Source organism: Venturia canescens, chromosome 1, assembly GCF_019457755.1.
Source record: "Venturia canescens isolate UGA chromosome 1, ASM1945775v1, whole genome shotgun sequence".
Lineage (NCBI taxonomy): Eukaryota > Metazoa > Arthropoda > Insecta > Hymenoptera > Ichneumonidae > Venturia > Venturia canescens.
Window position 1 is genome coordinate 19,713,130 of NC_057421.1, and position 24,505 is coordinate 19,737,634.

The following is a 24,505-nucleotide window of genomic DNA, read 5'->3' on the forward strand; positions in this document are numbered from 1 at the left end:
TGTCGATAATGCATACGGAGCAATCCGATTTATGCGCATATACGAGCACAGGGTATACACCCATATGGTTGAGCGCGCTGTGTATATACGCGTAATACTGTGCATGGATGTGTCTATGCATATGAGGCATTCCGTGTCATTCCACCTTTCGTTGGGAGTCAACAAGTTTTCATTATTTTCCATCTTTTGTTTAAAAAAAAGTAGCAAACCACAATAAAAATAAGCTAACTAATTTTTTAATTTTTGTCTGGAGTTCTTCGAAGCTACAATTTAGTGAAAAAATCTTGATTTTTTTTTACTTGGAAGTCGTCAAACGTCGGAAACTGTAAGATCAATCAAGATATTAAGGGACGTCAATAAATATTGGATACCGTTGGAAGCTGGCTTTCATGTAAAAATGTGTTGAACAGAATGCATCAACGTACCCGTTTAACCCTCTGTGTCCCGCGTATTAGTTTTCACCCCTCTTTCACGATAAACTTGACTTTGGCAAGGTTCAAAACTAAACCTCCTGTGGTGGTACGATGAAAAATCAACAATATCAACAATACGAATTCATTTTTGTAAAAAAATCGATTTCATTTGAAAGGTCTACGTTTTTTAAATGGAAGAAAATTTCGGCTGTCATTTCGGGAGAATTTTTTATTGATTATGATACTTGATAACTCTTCCACATTTTTTGATGTTCCAAGATGGAAAATTTGATTTTTTGGGTGTAAAACAGTGGAGAATTTGATTCGAAAATCCGCAAACTAGTCCAAGTGCTTTCACACGGGTCACTATTTTTGAAGAAAAAATCAGAAAAATCATGGTACGTCAGGTGCAGTGGCATGGAATGGGTCTTATAATGCATTTACGTAATCCTATTCAATATGGATGGCGAGGCGCTGTACCAAATTAATAATGGGAGTCGAAAGGAGACGATGCTGTGATGCGCTGCCCGAAAGCAGAGTAGAGCGTGGTTTACAGACCTTATTGCGAGAAATTTATTACTTTTCCGTGGAATTCGAAAACATACTTCGCAAATGGTAGGAAAATTAGGCAACAATTGTTTCAAATTATGTTCATCTACTTTCCGATCAATTTGAAAGTTATTCAGCGAAAGATGATCAGTTGATTATATCATTGTATTGATGTTAAAATCGCCATCGGATCGGCTGCAACCAGTGATTTTTTAACAAAAAAAAAACAAGCAAAACTCAGGCCATGAATTGAAGTCTCCATCGCTGCTGTTCAGCTGGGAGTAGTTCGTATTCATGAGATCGGAAATTATTTGGCGAAAACATTTTAGTACGGCTCTTCTGGCGAAAGAAGCTTCTGGTGCCACTATGTTCCGGCATGGAAATAATTGGGCGCAATTCTAAACGTCTTCGAAAATGAAAGCTGAAATTTTCAAGCGAATGAGTTGGCCATGCTTCAGATCACTACGTGCGCGTTACGGTGTGCATATGTGTATGTTTTCGGTGAGGTGACAGGTAATTTTATCGTCCAGAAAATTGACCCCCGCTGGAGAAACGTAAGACTCCTCTCTATCCTAATATTGAACGTCTTGCAGGCTGGAACGTTTTATTCATTTTTATTTCGTACTCACGGGTTTTATGAGCAGCTACGACTACTCGGAGAAAACGAGGCTGAAAATTCTAGAGGAAAGCACCAGGAATATAGTATCCCGGGGACAGTACGTACGTACTGGATTGCTGCATTAATTCGAAGTGCAGTAATAAGAATTGTTCTATCCACCATAGAAAAAAGATCAATACCCATACCGGCAGTATTACGATATCTGTGGCCCCAAGTTTTGACTATGTATTCTTTATATTTGGCTCAAAATAAGACTTTTTTCAAGAGTGACAAAAATCGAAATTCGACCTTTAAGGGGGTGAAACAGGGGGTTGAAAGTTGAAACATTATAATGTTTGTGGTCCCTAATTCTGACGATACAGCGTCTATATTCCATCAAAAATCAGACTTTTTTTTAATATACTCAAGATCCAAGTTCGACCATTAAGGGAGTGATAGAGTGGTTTCAAAGTTGCAGCGTTTTTATAATGTATATTATTTGTGATCGCTAATTATGACCATGCAAACTCATATTCTAGAATATAAACGTCGAATTTCAAGGAAATCTGCCAAAAAATACTTTCTCTTAGAAAAAATTTAAAATCTCTGTTTCACCCCCTTAAAAGCCGAATTTCGATTTCTTTTACTCTTGAAAAAAGTCTTATTTCGGGCCAAATATGAAAACTACATGGCTAAAACTTGGGGCCACAGATATCGTAATATCCCCCCCATACCTTTTATACAAAAGACTAAAGAGTTTTTTTCTCTATAAGCATAGTAAAAAATGTTTTCAGTCATTTCAAATGTTTATATTGTAGAGTATGCTCGAGCAACCCTGAAAAAAAAACTATATGTATGGTAAAATGTCACACTTATTCGGTGTATATTCGTGTATTTATCATAGAATTTACTATGCTGACAATGGAAATTTGTGATTTACGATACATTTCCACTTATCGGTGAGTACTAGTCTGACATGATGATGTAACATGTAGTTTTCGTTTCGAATGTATTTTTTTTTATTACTTATGCACGGTCAAAACCTCGATTCACAATAACACACAGAAAGCAACGTCGAATCGTTATTCCTTTCATATATTAGGATTGGTTCATTTTGATTCGCAACATAATCGCTCGTCATACAAATATAAGGTATAGATTTCACAGATTCAAAACCTCCATACAAATAAATCAAAGTGAAAATACATAATAATTGCAAAATACAATATAAACTTATCTCGTGATACAGTCTGCGAGTCCCACGGTGACTCTTGCCCTGGGACCGGAGTGCGGGTTCGATGATAAATGGGAAAGCTGATTCTCTGGTAATGGGCGATGGTTGATTATGAATTTTCCGGAGAATCCTGTCCCAGCCAGCCTCGTGGATGTCCCAGAGCGAAGAGAGCAAGCGCGTGTTCTCGTGCGGCGATGAGAAGGATAATAGTTTAGGAAAATTGGGCACTTGGGCGCTGTGCGCCAAAGATACCCTCGAAAATTCAGATCTCAATAAACGACGAGCTCACAATGAATGACACTCGAAAACAAAACGAAATATAGTTCTCACGTGCATCACTTTTTCCTATCCACATAAAGCTGCTTAGAATTGAAGGGACGAAAAATAGCAAAAGTAAAAAAATACTGTGCTGTTTATAATCGATGGCTAAATACTTTGAAAATTCTTGAAAAATAGTATATTCCTCAGTATAAAAAATAAATTTGTCATTTGGCATTTGTCTGAATTTGTTGAGTTTTAAAAGCATCTTGTTACGTAATGCATGAAATTCGAGCTGAAATTCGTGATGACAAACCTATTTATACATGCTCAAAATAGTAATACCTATTCAACCAGTTTCTGTTCACCTTCGTCAGCCGCATTGTATAGCTATAGAGTTCACCGATATCTTTGAGCTGCTACTCTAAGCGTTGTACTGTGTAACCTCACTGCTGAGAAAAGCTCCCCTTCGGTCCTCCTTAGCCAAACGCCTTTGAAGGATCCCTACGCTTCTCGAGGGTGAAATCTTGGCTGTCTGGTTGATTGAGTGACACTGATTCCACCCTTGGAAGGTATTGCACTATCTCCGATTCTGCCAATCATACGATGCGATGAATTCTCGCTTCCCCGCTTCGATCAATTCTCCTTAGTCACGTCCTGCAACAGCTAGTCAGATGAAACGATACGAACATAAAAATTTCACCGTATTTTAACGAAATTGGAAGAATAATAAAACTTTGACGACATTCTGCAGTTTAAATAACCGTGATAAAAGAAAAGTTAAAATAAGTACGATAACCTTTCGTTTGCCATAAAGCTAAGCAAATTCCTTTCCGCTAATTAGTCACGAACTTTCAAGATCGAGTGATTAGATTTCCAGATCCTCTCATTAGAGAGGCTTGTTAGGAAATCAAACCCTCGATACCACAATTATTTCGTTCATCTCGTTTTCTCTTGCCAAGGTTTATTGCCTAATTTGTAATTAGCACCGCACAGTCTAGTCTCTCTCGTAGATCGAGCCTGGGAATAGACGATCCAACCTAACCAGCGGAAAGAGGCAGGGAGAGAGAGAGAGAAATAAGGGAGAAAGGAAGAGAGAAAGCATAGAGGTAGTCAACTGAGCAGACACCTTCCACCGGATATAGGTTGATGCACAGGGCGTTGCTTGCATATCCTTCGAAGGATGTGCCTGGGAAAACCAGAAGTGAGAGGGCCATTTGTATGGGAAATTAATGTCGGTAGGTGAATCCTACAAAACGATAAACCGTCTTGTGGCAGTCTCGTAAACTGCCTCCGGTCGCCGTCGCATGTTGGAATGAACTAAGAGACCATCGTGTGCCATGTTCTATCTTGTTATATCACATATATGTGTATATACATATATCCGAGCGTGAATCACCTTACTTGATTACACGAATCCAGTGTGGATGTCTGCCACACTTTCAGAGAAAATCCACACACAAGCTGTGAGTGTACACAGGGTGTCCGGAAAATGTTCTGCTTGTTAACGAGGCGACGAAAATTGTTTGACCACCGGCCTCGTTCATATTGACGCTCTAAACAACCAATAAACCTGTGCCGAGTCAACAGTTACACTGCTGCTTGATCTACGTTCTAAAATCGTTTTAAATTTATTTCATGCTCAAACGTACGTTCAGTTAATTTATCGATTAGTCATTGTAAAAATGTACTTTTCATTTTCATAATTACGCAGAATCAAATTTTCGGTCCATGGCGTGAAGTGCCTCTAAGGGACTTTTTTTGTCAACATTATTTGGTGAAGGGCGTAATTACTTTCTTCTCTCCTGTCGAAAAAATCATCACAGTTTTTTTTTTATTTTTTACAGATATTGTAGAAAAAATGTCAAGCCTTGATGGAATTCAACTTTTTGCGACATCCTCATTTTTTCATGTCGAATTTACGATCCGGTAGAGAGCATATCAGTAGTGAGAGTTCATTGCATTAAATCACTTTGGCTTAACATTCGGTATTTCCCACACTGCGAGCGAGTTCTCATTTCTGCTCTAGCGAAACGCAACAAAGACATTGATTGTGGAAGGGGCCAAAGGTAGAAGGGCGATTAACAATTGACGAATCCACCCGTTTCGTGTCCATGTTTCTGTTTATTCAGAGGGTTGAGCGTTTGAGAGCGATAGCTGCAGAGTATCTCGTCGTCACGTCCCGTCAATCCCATAAGTGAAGCGTACACTTTTCATTCCCGAATAAGTCTGTCTCGGTCCAGCGAATTTTCTCCATCTTTTCCATCTTTTCCATAGAGACCTAACCAGAAACCTGGCTACGTCTCTATTCGAATGGCTCGAGAAGACTAAATCGCTCAATGGCTTCGGCATGAAAAACATTTTATTTCCTGGTCACAGCAATATTATAACTTGCGAAGAATCATGAATATTATCCTAATTTAATATCAGTTTTTTTAATGTATTAGTTTAACGTATCTTCACTGTGTTGTAAGATATGTTGTTGATCGAAGGATGTTAAATTTTGACTTACGAATTTTCGGATTCATAAAAACAGTTCATACCCGGGAGTCTTAAAATTTTTATAACAAATTTGAGTATTTTTCACGCGCTGTTGTAATTGTTAAAAATATTATGTAAGTTTAAATTTGGTCGATGCGTAGTATTACCGCGTAATATTAATCCAACTCAAGCGCATTGCGATGACTCCAGAGGTTTGAAGTTTCTTGAGGATAGCTTGAATGGTTAAGTATTTCTCCCACATTTGGTACGCGTTACTCGTTTTGTAGACTCGAGGGACTTTGCTCTTTCCGCAAGCAATCTCCTCAAGAAGGGATGACATGGGGTAAAAAAAAAATAATTTCCCCCTCGTAAGCGGCATTAGATATTCGCTTTGCTACAGGAATATATTGCTTAGTGCAGAGTGAGCGAGATTCGGAAAATGGTTCTGGTAGCAAGGCCTTAGGATCAACAGATTTGGGATTTTAGACCGTTCCTTTCGGCGGTTACGACGACGGATATTCTGTGCTGCTTGCGAGATTCATCTTGCGGATAGTATTACACAGAAATCTGTCCTACACATATAGATATCCATAAATACGCTGAGTAAAATATATTTGGGATAGAGCAGCCAGAAAGGGAAATCGTTGAGGGCTCAGCCGCATGTAAGCATTACAGGAAAGAGCTTTTAAGGTGAAACGGATCGTAACGTACACACACGACGTCGTAAGAAAAAAAATCATACGTACACGAAATGGAACTTTTGCTGTGAACCAGAGCTTTAGACGCTACATTCGTTTCCGAACTTTCCACTCGCATCAATCTTCGAAAATTCATAAATTTTTGTGTTTCTACATGCACAGAGGCCATCTTACGTCAAGTGGGTCTAATCTTTGACAGTTTGGCTCCGGAAAAGAATTTTTTTCGTCGCTCGATCGAGTTATCTTTGCTGGGAGGAGTTTCAGAAAGAGCTGTAGAAAGCGATGAACATAATTTTCGATGCTTGAAAGTTTGTACTCTATCAGCTCGGACAACTAGTCAATATCAGTTTATAAACTATATATAGAAAATCCCATATACAAGTGATTGATAATGAAAATTCAGAGATGCAATTTCCCTCTTTCTACTGCGTCATTTTCTTTATTTGACGCTCACATTTCACGTTCTGAATTTTGATTGATCGACCCGGCCTTCACAGACGGATAAATATATAGAATCGTACGAATCTGCTGCTGGCTCTCTCGCGTTTTTATCACGAGGCGATGGAATTTATTATACGTTCGGTTCATGTAAATATGCACATATATATATATTCATAGCAGAATATTATTTTATATACACATTTATCGAGCATGCAAGTTCCATGTGCATTACACATGCATGCACCACATTTTCATGCACTCGTACATCTACATCTTCGTAAATATATTCGCGGAGCTGTAGAGTCGGCATTCTTAGCCATTTCTTTTAGCCAGGCTGCTAAATATCCTGCACCGTGGCAATAAAGGGCTCCGACATTTATAAATTCCTTTCGGATCTTCATTGCCTAGGCGAATATGTACTTTACGCCGCTACGTCCATCGCCCGAGCAGACCAAGCTGTGCGAGAGGTGAGAGAAGGTAGGGATTTAATTGGCCCCGGAATAAGCGTGGCAGCATGATGAGAATGGGGTTGGAAAAGGATGCATGCAGAAGGGGTGTAGAGCATGGGATGAGGCAGAGGTAGACGTCGGCTAATCTCGAAATTCTCGGCTCGGCGAGACTCTACGGGAGAACAGCTCAGGCTTCTACCCTCCGAACTCATACTAACCCAGGGGTTATTAGAGATATACGCAAGCGATTATGTATGCAAATAAGCGACTGAATTCATGCGCCCAGGGTATTATTATACCTGAATACGATAGGAACCGTTGAGAATTGTGCAGGGTGGGGATTGGATATTGCACTGTACACCCATCACTATATATATATCTGTATGCACTATATGAATGTGTGTGTACGAATGTGTGGGTTTATACGTAATGTTATGTTCCTCGGTATCTGTGGATATATAGCAATGTTATAGTCTCCCTTGCGTTCGACTTCCGACAGACAAGACGAAGTGGAGCTTAGGAAACAATTCGGTCATATAACCAGGAGGCTCATAACGAAGAGAGAAACCGCTTGTACGTATTAACGGGACCGAGGATAATGTGACGTTTTTTGCTAGGCCTGAAATACGATTGTTGAGCATGATTCACATTTATCAAACAATCGAATTTATTAGCTGTGCTCATTAACTCTGAGATAATATTTTTAGGTTTGTTTTCTCCTGTGGGTCGCCGAAAACAAGATTATTCATGCAAGCAAAGTGGTTGAATGCAATCTGTAATGTTTGCAGTTATCCTAATGGGCTAGAGAAAAAATGGTACAGTGATGTAAATGCATTTTCGTTTTGGAGTTGATGCTTTTGCAGGAGATCCTTAAGTTTATAATTCCTCGGATAAATACATAGTAACGCCTTCGCGTGAAGGATACTTGATTCGAACAATGATAAGATTAGCGAAATTATGGGCTGGAATCGTAAAATTGAATATCGAGCTTGGCTAGAGATCGATATTGATCGTTTCGTCGTCAAATCCAGTCGTTGCTAAAAACTGTGTAATAAAAGTTTGTGAAATCCGCCGCATCGATTTCCTCGTATACTATTAGAGGTCTGTATCGCTGAGCGTATATATATTTTATTGCTTTGCATGAAAATACCAGAGTCATTCGGATGGTGGTAGCGAGCTGGCTATACGCGGTCTCTGAAGTTGACTCTAGGGAAATAGACGACAATGCGGGTATCCTCCTGCTCGTTTTATCGTCCCCAACGTGCCCGGAAGACAAAAAAAATTGTTGACACGTTAGCATAGACAGAAGCCGAGAGAGAAAGAAGCAGCGAGAAAGAAAGAGAGTGAGACATAGAAAAGAGGACACATGAAAATGCCAGGAAGAGTGGCGGTGTTGGAAGAGCCAAGTGAACGAGGGAAATGTGGAAGAAAACTTTGGGGGGTGGCTGTTACAACACTCGCGGGAAAAATATTCGTATGTCGTCCGTTGTTTGTTTTTTCTTCTCTTTTTTTTGGTGCCTCAGGGTCACGAGCGTTCAAGTGCTAGAGCAGTGCTCTACCGGTAGAAATAAAGTGAAATAGATACGAGAATGGCGATGTGAGATTAAAAAAAAACGCTTGAGGTGGTCAACGCGGTCTATCGATGGCAAGAAATTACTGGATTCGACGAGATATGCAGCCACAGCGTGTGGTGATGTGATTTTTTTTCACGTTATAACAACGCAGTGTCTATTAGAAGTTAGAAGTGATCAAAATTTAGGAAGCTTTTCTATGGAATGACTCGCTTCAGAACTGGCCTCGCACCATTCGTTTGTTGCAGTAGAAATTTTTATGTTCACAAAGTTTTGCTGTTGGGAAGAGCAGTGTAAAAACTTGGGAGTGGACGACCAAACCCACGTACGTGTAACAAAACAGTCGAATAGTGGTTTTTATTGTCTGCATTTTACTTGGAACTAGAACAATGAAATGCGTTTGAATAACGTAGAAATACAACAGAAGTGGAAAACTGTTGACTCATGCACGCGCAGTCCGATTCTTGGTATTCATATTTTTATATACACTATCTCTTACAAAATTGATCTAATTAAATGAGTCTAAGGATAAGGTGGTTCTAAGTATCATTACTGTCGTAGAATAATGTTTTTATTCGCCTACCATCGGCAGTGACTCCTTAGTCATACGAGAAATGTTATCGATTTTCAGTTCCGCATCTCATTTATATTCATTACTTATACGAATCAACGATTTCATATCACAACCCCAAAATTAGTTAATCTTCTTCAGACACTTCGCAGTTAGATGAAATATCAGCTGACTTAGGATTTCTAATGTGGTATAAAGTAGTTTGCCTGTTAGGTTATTAGTCAATCTGCTTAACAGTGTTCCCTTGCATAGTACTAGAAGCAGTACTATTTCTATATCTTATTCACAACAATACCGTAGAGGTATGTAGCAATTCAGACTTCGTGTTTATAGTGTTGTTGCATGAGAGAGAGCTTCCTCTGTAACAACCACGTATTATACCATCTCCAAGGATTCTATGCAGCGAGTACTTCCTTCTTGACAAATGTGTATATATTCATTCGTCTGTATATCGTCCAACTGGTGCTGGTAGTGAAAAAGACGCAACCAAACAGGATCACATGTGAAAACGCTTTACTTACGCCCTTTTGTTATCTTCATATTGATTGCATAGATCCGGGGTTCGTTAGAGGCAAGGACAATCATCTCAGACATCTGGAGTTTCCTAATTGTATCTTTTCTCATCTCCAAAGCCTTTTCCTACACTGTCTACGGATGTTCGCTCGGGGGGCCCTCATGTCGAGTGAAAATCCTGCGCATATCCTGAGACAACATTCAACGAGACTTCGTTGCTCAATGATGCTCTCCGAGCTTCGAAAACTGTCCTTCACACCCAACACATATCAGACTGAAATGTACTAACCAAATATACAGGGGGTTAAGGCGTTATGTCATTTGGTTAGAGCACATTGGAACGAGAAGGGTTGGCTAAACCACATGAAACCGCTATAACGGGGTTAGATTAACATACCCCTTGGTTCAAACATTCATCTTTACATACGGTAACATGTTCCAAGGATGTCGGGTCTAGAATTATATTTGCACCGCTATGCTTTTCTTCTTCGTGCTATTCGTGCGTCTTCATCCTCGCCTCCTCCATAATTGCCAAGATTAATTATGTGTGAGATGAAATTCCTGAATGTTGGAATGCGACGATTCGAGGCGTCGACATCGTGTCGCCATTCTTGACGACGACGATGTTGTCAAGAGGTATCGTACACGTCCGACCTTCTCTATGTAGCCAGTAGTTACGCACTTGTTTCTACCCCCCCCCCCCCCCCCCCTCCCCCGACTAAACGTAATTACATTGCCCGGTGAACCTCATTTCGTCGTCATTCATTCAACAACGAATATCATTTAATTGAGGTTAGACTCGTATCAGGTCAGATAATTATAGATGAGATGATGGATCACTCGAGGCAATGTCATTGCAACCTTCGCGATATTGTGAACACTATTGATGCAATCATTATTTTCATGTGATAATATTTATTTTTTCATAGAACCTACAGTTCTCGTGACTTAAGGTAGATCATGCTCGAAGGATCGTATTTTATGAGTGTTTAAATTCGGTCGATTTTTACTTACCAATTGAAGATATAATCACTTTACATTTATGTCAGAGTTATTAATTCGAAATCGTAAATAAATTTTTTCAACTTATCTCATGGCGAATGAAATTACAATCGTCTCGAATTTTTCTCCAGACCTTCATTATATACTTCTTTGTCACTGTGTACTTTTTCATAAACTTCGTAAGAAACGTTCATTCGTTATATGAAAAGATAAACGAATTTTTGCGCATAATTCCTATAGCCATGTGTATTTTTCTTCATATTTAAACACATTTATCTCAATAGCCAATGAGACGAATACTTTAAAATTTGATATGCGTGTCAGTCAACTACCCATTTAAACTCTGTGTAAATTTCAAGACTTTCTTAAGAAAATCGTTTCGTGCATGAACTACCTTAATAAACCACATCGAACGTTGTCACGACAATTCACATGCAGTTTATTAACAAGGGAGAAAATATTTTAAATGGAACCGAGAAGGTTTGACTTTCTCAACGGGTAAACTTTGGGGTCGAAGAGGTTGCCGCGCGTTAATAAAGATCGAGTTCGAAATTCACAATTCTTCCGGGCAAGTCTCTAAAAGGGACGGTGTTGTGACGCCATTCATGTTCCACGACTGTGTTCGCTGTGTACCGAGCTTGGCTAACTCGTAATGCACGACGTCTGTTCACTCTCCGTCCGTCGATGGTAATCGTAACTTTTCCAGATGAAAAAACTTCTCCTCATCTCACCGTCTCTCGTCGTCGAGGCCCAAAGATCTACCATCCCGTGTCCCGCTTGTCGTCAACTTCAGCCGTCCACCACACTAGTTGGCTATACGAGGCTCAAACTTTACCGCCAACTGGCCTCTTTTAATACATCCTTTCTTTCCTACGCTCACTCGGCCGCTGTCGTTTCATCTTCCACTCATTCCATATTTGCTTTTTCCTCGAACATTTTGTTTTCCTACTGCTGCTCCTTTTTTCTCATTTCTGCAACTTTAGAATCACCAATTTATTCTAAGACGAACTAGTTACGCACGAATATTGATCTACAACTCAATTCGTAAATCTGTTGTTTATTATGACATTAAAGCATGAAAACACATTAGTGGAAATCCAACTCGAAAACAAGCCTGTTCTGCTCGCATTCTCAATCTATGTTCATATTGAAGCCTTGCCAGCTTATCAAGATCTTACTCACGTTTCTTCGATGCCTTTTCTGCCAGGCATAAACACTATTTACATCGGTCGAAGCCACTCGTTTGAAATTATACGACAGTTGTGGCAGTCGAATCTGCTGGTCACTTTTATTCCGCCCGATTCGAAGTGATGGAGTAACTCTTATTCGTGGTGCTCGACATCAAATGGTAGTGGCTGTAAGGATTTTCTTCTTACTCGTCAATTTACGGCATAACAACCGGGATTACAGTTCCGACAGTCTTTCCAAAGATCTACATAGTTAAATGACACGATATATTTTTAAATTCACGGTTGCTGCCTCAGGAATTCCTCTTTTTTTCATCCTTTTGCTGAAGCAAACGCTTTCCTTCTGTTATCTGGACACGTGTACAATCTCCTTCCATGTTTATTTGACCATTCTAGTGTGATGATGGGTCCTCGTCCCCTAGTCTGTTTCCTGGTTACCGAGCTTTCGATGCTGATTATGCCGAGGTGCAGGATTCTCGATAGCTACGCTGATGTCATGGAATCTTGAACTCACATTCGAGTATTCGTATGATTTGAATCTAAAAAACGAGTTTCCATAATCAGTAATAATCAATCGAAGGTAACTGTTAAAACATCTGTGGAGTGATGTTGATGTCCAATGATCGCAAAGTGATAGCATGACGGAAACTATTTTGATGTTTTATAAACTAATCGAATAGCAGAGTTAACGTGCCATAAACCATTAAAGTTGGTTGTATTTCGATTTAGCTAATCTTAAAAAAAGTTTCTCAACCGAAGAACTGTAATTAAATGATTTGTGGCGCCTTCCACCGAAGATGAATAGTTCGCTTTTTGTTGCTTCTCTGGTGCTGTATTCCCACGAATCACAACTCACAGAGCGAAGGCGTTGAATTGCACATCATACGTGGAGTAGAAATTCGGTAAAAATCTACGTGAGATAAATATTGGTTTAGGAAAGTTTCCACTTGTGCATGAAAAGTCCCAACAATACATTTGGATAATTTTCCCAACTTCTGTGTGAAACTTTACATAAACTGGTAACTTGTACACAGAAATTACGAAAATTCTGTAACTTGTGTATTGCCGGGTTTCTCAATGACTCGTTATTAAAATGTCTATCAAACGAGGTTTCATGAGATTCCATGAAAAGAGGAAAAAATTGATGAGAATTCAAGAACATTGTTGATTCAATTCCCTCTACGGCAAGACCCCAAAACGTCACCAACTAAGGAATAGGTCTCCAGAGGAGAAATAAAGAGTGGGAAGACTAAGAGCCACATTGGTTGCAGGGCTCTCTTGATCGTGGAAGATTCACAAGCCCACGAGGATTTAGTTTTACTACTCGTGGACGCGCGTGAATTCACATTGGGGATAAAAGAGAGGAGGACAGTAAAAAGTTAGAGGGAGCAGAGAACGGTGTGGGATGGTCAATGAGGCTCTTGGAAAGGGAGAAAGTGAGAGGCAGACACGGGAAAAGATCGAGTTATATATAGCAGCGTATACTGGGATTCTGCTGCTTGTCCTTAAGACCTTTGGTCATCGTCTTACCTTCCGGACCATTTGATCTGACGCTTGGTTGCGACCATGCCGGCCGATTTCTCACTTCGTCAAATATCCATTCGTTTCTATAGCTTTCCTCCCTGTCGCCTTCATCCCCGACAACTTCTTTTTCCTCCACTCTAATTTTTTTGTCTTTCTCTATCGTTACCCACATACTTTTTGGGCGTTCTACCAGCCTCCCTTTTCACGAAACATCGATATTGTTTTCGGCCGTTATTCTCTCGAAGCTCAGGAGTGTCATTGAGTCTCTAGATGGTCGTCTTTCACCCTGCTTATTCTCCGTCTTCCGTGAATCCTTCCACTTTCGTATTCCACTTGAGGCTTCAATCGACTGGCAACGTTTGAAACCCATCAGGTTCTCAGCAACTCAGATTTCACGATGAACCATACAGTCCGTAATTCCAAAATGGAAAATACTTCAAGGTGATGCTCCTCGTCGTCATTTTACCCCTGAAAGGCTTGGCTCAGAACGCGGATTGTGAGCAATTTCTTTTCCATTTTGAATTGAACCAGTCGCGAAAAAGATTTTTTACGTTCAAACATATGCTGAGGCAAATCTTCCTACAGTGTATAGTCGTAGCTTTACTGCTATCAGGGGATCGAGCTGAAATACGCAATCTTCGTAAATGGTCCTCTAGGAAACCTAAATACATTCTATGACAAAAATTTTGAATAATAACGAGTGTGCATTCCTTGTTGCCGGAAACAGGGCGATGAATTATCAAAAAACGGAGCAGTGATTAAACTTTACTTTCATACTTTTATTTAAGCAGAAGAAAAGATCGTCTGCGCGATTCAAAGGTCTCTCGAAGACTAAAGTCCGGCAACGAAACCGTTAAAGAATAGCGTCACGGAATCATAAAGAATTCTCTGTTTCTCGAGTCCGTGTATGAGCTAGTTTTAGTGCTAGTGACTCCATTGTCCATTACTCAGTCTGCCATTACTACTTCAGTCTTTTGTAAAATTAGAAATTTCATAAGCAACCGACAATTGATTCCTGTCAATTTTATTGCGTACACCGTATTGAAGTAACGCGAGTCTTTAACTCGAGGTACGTCTTCATACCGAGAACGAGTTATTCATTTGATTTTATTCGCGAGAGCTTTACTCCGGTGCGAAGAGTACATTTGTAAAAATTTTTACGACGTGACCAGAAATACCAGGAGATAGGAATGGTGCTGTTTTGCTCAGCAAAGTACTCCACGTTCTTCCATTTCCTTTAAGATCATACAACAAACACATACACATGTTTGTATATCAAAACACAAGCGAGCATAGATATTCTGGATCAGGCGCTCGGAGAGCTCATTTCACACTGCTGGTGGCGAGAAAATATGCAAAAAGCAAGGGAACGGGAGAAGCAAGAGGGCTACGTGATCTCTGAAGAAACGGACAGCTAAAGCGAGCGCGTAAACTGTTTGTACTGCCGTGATATGTAAATGACATCGACAAGGATGCCAGTCGAGTGGATATACTTAGAGTGTATCGCATCTCTCGGCGAACTGCTGCAGAGTAATGCATAGTTTATATAGAATGTACTCGAATTCTCGCTGACGCAAATAGCATGTTGTATACATAGATATATAAATGTTTCATACTCTCGAAGGTGGATATGTATAATATCACGGTTACTTTCTAGCATAATCATGGGTTTTGCCACAACCCGTATCCACTCTTTGCTACCTTCCGACTGGGGCTTCACGATCGCATATCGCCTTTGCCAACCTGTACTGAGAACACAGCAACATTAAAGGGAGAGTTCTCTCTGTTGTTCTCTCCTCATCCAGTGAAACGCGCCCATTTTTCTCCCTCGGGATAGTTTAATAGCGAGCGACTCGGCATTTGGGCTTTGTGGTACGGATCAAACGACGGAAGGTTTTACTAATTAAATTTCGTGATACAATCTATTGTGCGTGTATTTACAGACTAAATTTCTCGTCAGGTTAAATTAATTTTCGCACAGCCCGACAGTTTTCCTTATTAATGGATATTTTTTTTTGTTTTCGTCGCTTGAAAGCGTATATTAGGAATACCCTGTTCTTCAGATTTTTTGTGCAATTAATAGCATGGAATTCGAGAGTTGCTGAAGAATGTAGAGCAAAAATAAAAACGTGGAAGACCGGTGAAACGGAGTTCACGATTTTACACTGCTGGGTTGCACTCCATGAGTACGTTGTTTTCATCTCTTTTTTCCGTAACTTCAATGCGCTAATATGAAAATTTAATTTTGAATGATAAAGATGAATTAAATAGCAATTAAAGACACAAATTTAAAAATTTTCTGCAACAATTATTTCGGCGTTAAGAAGAGTAACGCGTATATACAACTATATTCGTAAACTTCTGTTCACATCTTTTGTGAGATTAAAAAGTCTACGAAAATAATAGGAAAATATTTTTCTCACCATCCTCTAGAGTAAATGAAATGACCATGCGTGAAGGTATGTAAAATTTAATCTCAGTTATGCTCATGGAACTAAAACGTGTTGAAAGCGGTTGGTTTATGAAGTCTGAGTGTGAAAAAAAATAGAGCCGGAACGCTTTGTACAAATTTAATGGATACAAACGCAGGACGTTACACAAACATATGTAAATGTTTCCCCTCGCTGCGAAGAGATAGAAAAACATTCAACGGTCGGTCGAAACGAACGAGGAAACTGAACGATGAAGGGATAACGAGTCGTATGGAAAAATGAGATTTTGTCTCAATATTTGTCCGACTCAACCGAGTCTACTGAGAGGATAATAGATGGAGAATGTTTCACAAGAGCTGATGAACGTGATGGAGGATTAATAATTCCCGTAAATGATTCTTATGATGAGTCTCATTTCCATTCCAAGCTCCGAAATTGAAAGAGAGCAGAAAAGTGAATTTCCACAGGTGTAAAAAAAGACAAATTAGCACATTATTCCCTCGAACGTTCGCTCAAATCGTTGCACCGAGTTTTTCGCTGAAGCGCTGAAAGAGTAGATTCGCTATCCGGGACACGACGACGTACCGGATTGGCTACAGGCTCCGTACAAATATTCGTATATCGTGTGTGCGTGTGTGTACGCTCATAGTTACTATGCAATGCCGCCTGTTATGTGGCAAGCTGAGTAAATGAAAATATGCAGAAGTTGACGCTTCAAATTTTTTTTTATCGGCGAACAAACGCGAGAAGCAGAGCTTTTGCTTCGGTTGTGCGTACCGGATACGTGTGCGCGGGCGCGTTGTAAGGATAAAAACCACCAGATCGTCGAGAATTTCGCGGCTTGTGCTATCCGGTGCACAGCTGCAAAAACAGCCTCTTTAACCATGGAGAATTATTTCGCTGCGAGTCAGGCACGCGCGAAATGTAATAAAAATACTTTCCCACGATGGATAATGTTCACTATCCTCGTAAAAACAAAATTGAGGCACAATCGGCCATAACTAATGATTCATTTTTCATGATCAAGTACTCTATATGCGAAGACTAAAATCATTTCCGGGCTATTTTTCACTATCTCTTCAAGTATATTACAAATAAACCTCTAACCGTAAAATATAGTTTCACACATTTAACGTCATTTCTCCACATTTCCCATATTTCTAGTCGTCAATAAAAATTCACAAGGCAAAATCTTGTCGCATATTTTCCGTTCACTTTTTCATCCACTCGGTTTCATGATGGTAGATACGTAACCGGATGAATCGCATATCCGACAGGAAGGGAAACGCAACCAAAAATCCGTTTGTGTGATGAGCTGCTCTCGAAATCGATATTCGAAAAAGAAGATTTGTTGCACGCTTTTGACGAAAATTTGTCCCGCATCGGATAAAACAAATCGCGACGACGGGTTAGCGGTAGATCATTGAATCTCCTACAGCGTCATAGTATTTGTGCTACACCAAAATAAAGAACAAAGCTAAAACTGCAGTGAGTGAAAACTTCACTCTTATTCACACAGAATATTGAATCCATGGTAAGTGTATAGATACGAGTGTGTTTTAGTGCATCTACGGTGGTATTATGATTCAGTATGCAGGCATAGAGCAAGTGAAGCTATGACTTCTCGTCACTCGTTTGTTCCCGAGGGCAGTGAGCGCGCGTAGAGCCGACGCGAAATGGCTGTATTGCAAAATAAAGCACGTTGGGATTACCGGAGTCGTGCTTTGAATAATGAGCTTCTCTCGGTATTCCGTACATTTGGTAGGGCGAGAGCAACGGATATTCGCCTTTTCTCCCTTTCTGTTCCACCCTCAATCGTATTCTCTCTTGCCTTTTCCGGTTCGGCCGGCAGCTTTCGCGTAAAATCATCGTGCAGTAGAAAGTACGACCACAAACGCGTCGGTGGGCTGGAGTTCGCGCTTGCTTGCACCGAATTCCAAATACCAATCTGTGCTTGCAGTTATATACATGCGTATAAGATTATAGATATATGTTGGAAAGCAAAAGTACAGAGGAGGCAAAAAGAGCGAGGAAGCAAGCAAGCCACTTTTCCTTTTACCAGCGGTCGTCCATCAAATCAACGTTCTCCACCATACCCCATCCACATATTCTCCTGTGCGAGCACGCTGAATTTCCGCCGTAATATTCATCCCTCAACTTCTCTCCCCGCTTGCCTCCGATTCCCTTTTATTCTGCGAATATTTTACACACAAGATCACGATTTTATATACGCCTTCGCTCTACGTCGTACATACGTCTGTGAATGTACACTTATATTTTTATGGATATGTGATATGCGCACCGTCTTTTTGATCCACCTTCAACCCTTCTCTCAACCTCATATTGCAAAATTTTCCAACGTTTACGATACTCACCAGCAATGATCTACGAGCAAAGCACACGAATGTTCCGCTCATCTTGTTACTACTGCTTCTGCTTGCCTCTGTTGACAAAAACAATCAGCAGATAACGGGAGGAAGAAGTTCGTCTGGGTTTAAGACTGGGTTATGTGACGTGGACAATTCGTTCGTAAGAAGTACGCCAGAATGTATGACCACGAAGATAGCTACGTTGAGCTGACCATTTCTACTGGTGATGGCTGCACCATCGTATGGGAAATCTTTGAAAATTTTATATTTGAACTCTTTGTGAAAACTGGGTTGAATTTCAGTTTATAGTTGTTTCTGGTTTTAGCGTCACTTTGTGTAACAATTCTTATGGTTCTCTTGGAGGTAGAGTAAAAAGGCAGGACTTAGAACTGAAGTTATGTTCAATTGTTAAAACATCCATTCGCTGTGATATTTTATCATTTTTTTTTTACACGGGACGATGCCTCAATAGTTTTATCTGGGAATAGTTCCTTTTGAGCGAAAAAGTGTCAATTTTTCTATTGTATGGTGTTCGCTACTTTGCAGCAGAAGAGCGAAGCACCATTTCTTTATCCATTTATTGGGACATCATCCGTTTCGATGATCGAATGTTTATAAATTTCGAGACTGTCATTTTACGTGGATTGTTAAAAAAAAATTTCTTCCCACTTGGGCTAAATTTGAGCCGAAATAACACATGACATGTTACTTCTACTTGGGATAAATTTTTCAGACCATATTTTGCGGAAACGTTCTATAATATATACAAAATATTTGATCGCTTCATTCGTCTGACTTTTGGAAATGAATAGAAGAGGAAAAAACGAAAAAAATATCTGCAATCTTTCACCGTGAACAATACAATGGAGCTCAATAGCTTCGGTTGCTGATTCAAGCTGCGTCATATAGATCGTCAATATATAGGAATATTTATATCAGGGTCCAAATGTATATAGCGAGAAACCATTAGTCACAAAGACGTTTCATAGAATTCTCGATTTCTCGTAAAATATAAAATCTATCTTAAACAGGTTTTCCCTAATGAGTATGCAAAATCGTTTTCACTTGCAAATGCTTCGGCGATCAATCAACTATTTGTTTCTAGTTTCTTTCATTTGCCATTCACCATTATTAGTGATTTATCATTTTAACGCTTTCACCGTTCTTCGTCACTCCTTTCGTCTCTTTTTTCTTCTTCTTTGAAAATGATGAGTTGCAGTTGATAAAAAAGTACTCGACGATACATTGTTCGATCAAAAAAAAACTTCTTATCGAAGATGGAAGTTTGAACAGAGAATTGATTTTTTTTTTTTTTTTTCCAGTAACGCAAACACGAAGGAAGTATCATCGTGTGCAGAATTATCATGCAGCAGTCTTATTGTTAATCTGTCAGAGAATTTCGCCCTGTACCGTGCATGGTTCAGATCCATTTTACGCAGTGAAATTGCTTCGCGTACAAGGGAAAGGCAAAGGATATTGAAAACTGAAATTATGGCGGAACATACAATTATTCGGGATTGGAGGGTTGAGCTTCCAATCCCGAAGCGAATATAGCCACGTTTGCTCGTTCCTGGATTCCATGTAGTAAATTATTAGGGCGGCTTTAAAAAATGGGGGCCAATAAGGAGTTGAATGTGGATTCTCCACTGCGGATTCCCATGACAGAGCCGAACTAGGTCCTAGCCGGGGAGTAGTAAAGCAAAGTCAAGTCTCTCAGAAAAGTCCTGATATGGAAAATCATGAAGAACCTAAACGAGCATTATGATGGCAATCGTTGTCAAAACACACTGATGCATGAAATAAAAGGATCACTCAAATGTCGACGATGTATCTCGGTGAAAGATGATCGCACCACGGTTTCTCAAACAGCATTTTGAAGCTCCAATCTTCTGGTATTTTCTCATAGCAGGTTGTTTATTCAGTCAAGTCTCAGGCACGAAAACACGACTTTTTTAATCTAATTTGCGGCAGTGTGATTTTTTTTTATCTTTACAATATCTTCCTCATACCGTTTGTAGACAATCTCTTCAGCTTTGAATTACTTCTTTACGCAGGGCGATTTAAGCAGGATGTCACTTCAGCTCGTTATGTGTGACACTTGAGTTCTCATAACGCTTGCAATAAATAAATCCACGTCGCGTTGTGCACGAGAAATCTTCGTTTCACTCGGATCAAAGCGACTAGTATCATCCAATCCCTTGCTACTGTGCTGAAAAAAAAACCCTCCGGTTTCTTATACTCAAAAGTTGACCACCTTCTTGGTGGTGACGAAAAATGTCACAAGCGAGTTCTGGAGATCACGTTTGTTAATATATGAGATTCTATTACTAATTCTCAGCTAACCCAATATTTATAACTTGAAATTACGATTTTAAAGATGCTCTGAATAACTTGCCTACGTACGCAGAGTAACCGGAAAGCTGTGGGTCGATCCGCGCAGTGCTTCATTCTCTGTACTGCGTAGACACCCCTGTGGCTGCGAATCCGATCTGAATGGTGCTAATTTCCGGTGAGGAATATTTCCGCATATGGATATTTGATTAATTTGTTTGACTTGGGGCAAGTAAACGAAAGGGGAAATTCATTTTTAGGCAAGTTGAGTAATCTGAGAATAATGTTTGTTCAAGAAACACGTTGAGTATGTGAACTGTCGAATGAATCTTTCCACCGAGTATTTTTTCCCTATACAATCTTTTCCATACGCATTACCCACACGTTTGAACTCGCTCGTCGAGAAGAATTGTGTTCCGGAATGTTAGATCTGATATAAGAGAGATCACCGAAGCGGAAGAAGAAGAAAAAGGGTGGCTGGGAGAGAGAAATCGCGAGAGTTCGACAGAGTTGAGAAACCTTAGTTGAACTTTGCGTTCCTGACAATCACATAGACGTTATCCATTATTTTTGGTGCGTTGATATTTTCTGGGATACGTCCTTTTCACGTTTCTGTCCTGTGCACTCGATATAGTACAGCGCAAGCGTTTTATGGCCGCTCAGACTGGCATGTACGAATGCTCTACTACGGCAATAGCCGTAGTACTGCTGTGAAAGCTGCTGCTGTACCGTGGCACTGTTGCTTTACGATCGGCTGCTTTGGCTTTGCTGAAGGACCGACGTACGAGCTTCCGGTACGTAGCCAGAGTATTATTTACGCCACGAAACAAGTCCAATAAACACGGCAAGCATTGGTATAAGGACCAGAACGAGAAGTCGGGATAGAGACAGATGAGATATACGGAGAAGAAAAAGAATGCGGATGAAAGAGATTGACAGAGAAAGGGCGGGGATGAGAGGGCAAAAAGAGAGAAAGGCGGAAATGAGGCGTGTGAAGAAGGGGTTGCTTGATACAGAGAAACTGAAGGAAAGAGTGAGTAAGAGGGTGAGGGCGAGGAGGAGTTGAGGCAAGTAAAAAAAACGAGAAAAAACGAAGCACAGAAGTAAAAAGGGTTTCCGGGTTTTGGTAGCGGCGCAGGCACGACGGTGCTTTTTTATTTACGAGGGAAAAGGTGGCTCGTATGTGTGTTGGCTGTATACGGTTCGAGCCCCCGACGCCATCGCACGTTTAGTCCCCCACGGATCAGTCCCGGGATTTTACGTTTCCGAAGTACTAAACGTCTGCTTTCGAATCCGACATTTACCGTTTACGCTCCAAATGATAAAAGGAAAAAAACCTGCTGCCCAAACGATCGTCAATCGTTTCGAATCTCGACATTTTCTCGAGTTTCGAGGCAATATGGTATATTTGAGCGAGTAAAATAAAATTCCAGCTGATCAAAAGACCACAACAAAATCAATTCACCACGATTTATCTCATTGCAATTGTCCATCGAACGCACTTGAAATTATTCGTATGAATAAGGGCGACAAGTGGACGACGAATTCAACGATGAAGCCCAATAAAATAGATTAAATAATTTTTCCAATTTCTTCTCTTTTCCAAACATTAATAATCGAAAAACCCATTGAACTTTAAAAGTTTATTATTTTCAATATTTTCCCAAAGATTAACTGTGATTTTTCGGATCTAAAGCCTGAAAAATTGTATATTTAATATATGATGAAAAAAAATGCAAAGGGAGTAAAAGTAAATATTTCCTTTCCCCCCCCCCCCCTCTCCCATTCGTACTCAGCAAACAAAATCTTTGAAATAATCATTCAATCATTGAATTGCTTCATTCAATATACTTTCAGTTCTGTATTTTTTTTTCAACCTAATGATCGACGATCAAAATTTGTTGTCTGTCTAGCTACAAATAGCGCTGCTTTCTTGCATAATGCAAGCACGTACGCTTTGCACAAACGACTGGAACGCGATGGTGCTGCGAAAGCGACGTGTAGCCGCGGGCGTGCTGGATGAGTAAAACCGGCACGCGTCGGAATAATCGCTCAAGAGCGCGAGTTAATCCTCGTCCCTATTCTCTCATGGTGTAGATTCTACTCTATCTCCTTTCCTCTCTCTCTCTCACTCTCTTCCCACGCGTGTGAGTAATTCTCCAGCTTGTAGCTTCATTCGCACTTCACTTCACTGCGCATCATCTTCTCGCTCGTTGCATATATTTATATAAATATATATTTATCCATATGTATAAACTTCGCACATGAACCTTGCCCTGATTCAAATATAAGTACGAGTCCACACGGTTATCTCTCTCTCTCTCTCTCTCTCTCTCTCTCTCTCTCTCTCTCTCTCTCTCTCTCTCTCTCTCTCTCTCTCTCTCTCTCTCTCTCTCTCTCTCTCTCTCTCTCTCTCTCTCTCTCTCTCTCTCTCTCTCTCTCTCTCTCTCTCTCTCTCTCTCTCTCTCTCTCTCGTGACCTGGCATTCTACCGTAGGAACCGCAGAAAATACATTATCCGGGATTTCTCGTGTCGTTCGTCTTGTACACACATTCATCTTCGCCACCCTTTCTGTCCTGCGACATCATATTTCTCACAGTTAGTGTACTCCTCGCATCCCTTATCAACCTCCCTCCTCTTATCCGTTTCCACCTCACTTCATTCCTTTTTCCTCCCCTTAAAGCGTTTTCGCCTCGATTCATCCCTTCTCATTCCTCTCGCTGCTTCTCTTTTTGTCTCTTCTTCCCTTCGCGGCCTCTTCGAGTCGTACTAACTCTCACCGTTTCCACTAGCATCCCATATTCTTGTATTGTTCACGCAGAACTCGCGAGACAAGATGCCGACGATGACAGACGTGTATTCGTGTGCACGTAGCAAGGATTCCCACTTTATGAATAAAGTCGGATTCTAATTTCGTCAAGTTTAGTACGTGAGTTCCCTCGCTGTTGAACTTTGCGCGCCAGCCGTTCTACGGTGGAAAATGTCAGAATTGAAACGAATTGTTTTTCAGCAACATTATTTTTAACTTGTTACAGTAATTCCGGGGTTTTCGTCGCTTCGAAATTCAATATCGTGAAGTGCTTCAAAATGTAAAATATGCAGGTGCGTGTGGTATGGCAATATTGAATTGAATCTTAATGGCCGTTCTAGCATCATTGAAATCTGCGCGATTCAACTTTCTTCTGTTAGATTGATCATGAAATCCCATTGAAAAAAGTCTAATCGAATGTTTATCCTTTGACGAACTCGAGAGAAAGCATTGCTTCCAATTCCACGGAAGAGAATTTTTTTCTTTCTATAGTTTTCTTCACGTTTTTTTCGCTTCCCCTGCTTGGAAAAATCGAGCTTCTAAAAGCTTCCAATTTTTTTTCTCTTCTTTTTTCCTGCTCTTCTTACATTCACTATCCACCGACGAGAGTGATATTGAAGAAGCCACCCTCCGGGACTCTATAATGGTCTCGCATCCGTTATGGAAACTCAACGTGCCCATATGGCTCCAAATGAAAAGTGCGAGACTGCGTATTAAGCTACATATATATATTTCGCTTTTTCTTTGTCTTTCGCGTTTATCCTCGGTGCGCCGAAGGTGTATTTGCTGCAGCAGATTTTCCGGAGGCATCGCCGATGTATATCCACGTGAATACGCTCACCAATCCAGTGTGCTGATGCCCTGCTCACGCGTTTGTTTTCCTCCTTGTTACTGGCAACTTTGCGAAATCAAATTTTTTCACAACCTTATACACATTTTTGCTCTTTTGTGAAGACTATTACGATACATTTAAACGGAAAACAGAAAGGGAAAGGGAAGAGAAGAGAGAAAGTTTGGAAATAAAAGGTTCATTGTTCTTTTTCCTCTTGTCCCACGTCGAGGGATGCGAAACTTT

The 24,505-nt window shown here is 40.3% G+C and overlaps 1 protein-coding gene across 1 annotated transcript in view; it reads left to right on the forward strand.

Annotated features, from left to right (window-relative positions):
- The window catches only part of Sol1, a 311,881-nt gene that overhangs the window by 78,491 nt on the left and 208,885 nt on the right, over positions 1-24,505 (forward strand). The window lies entirely within an intron of this gene.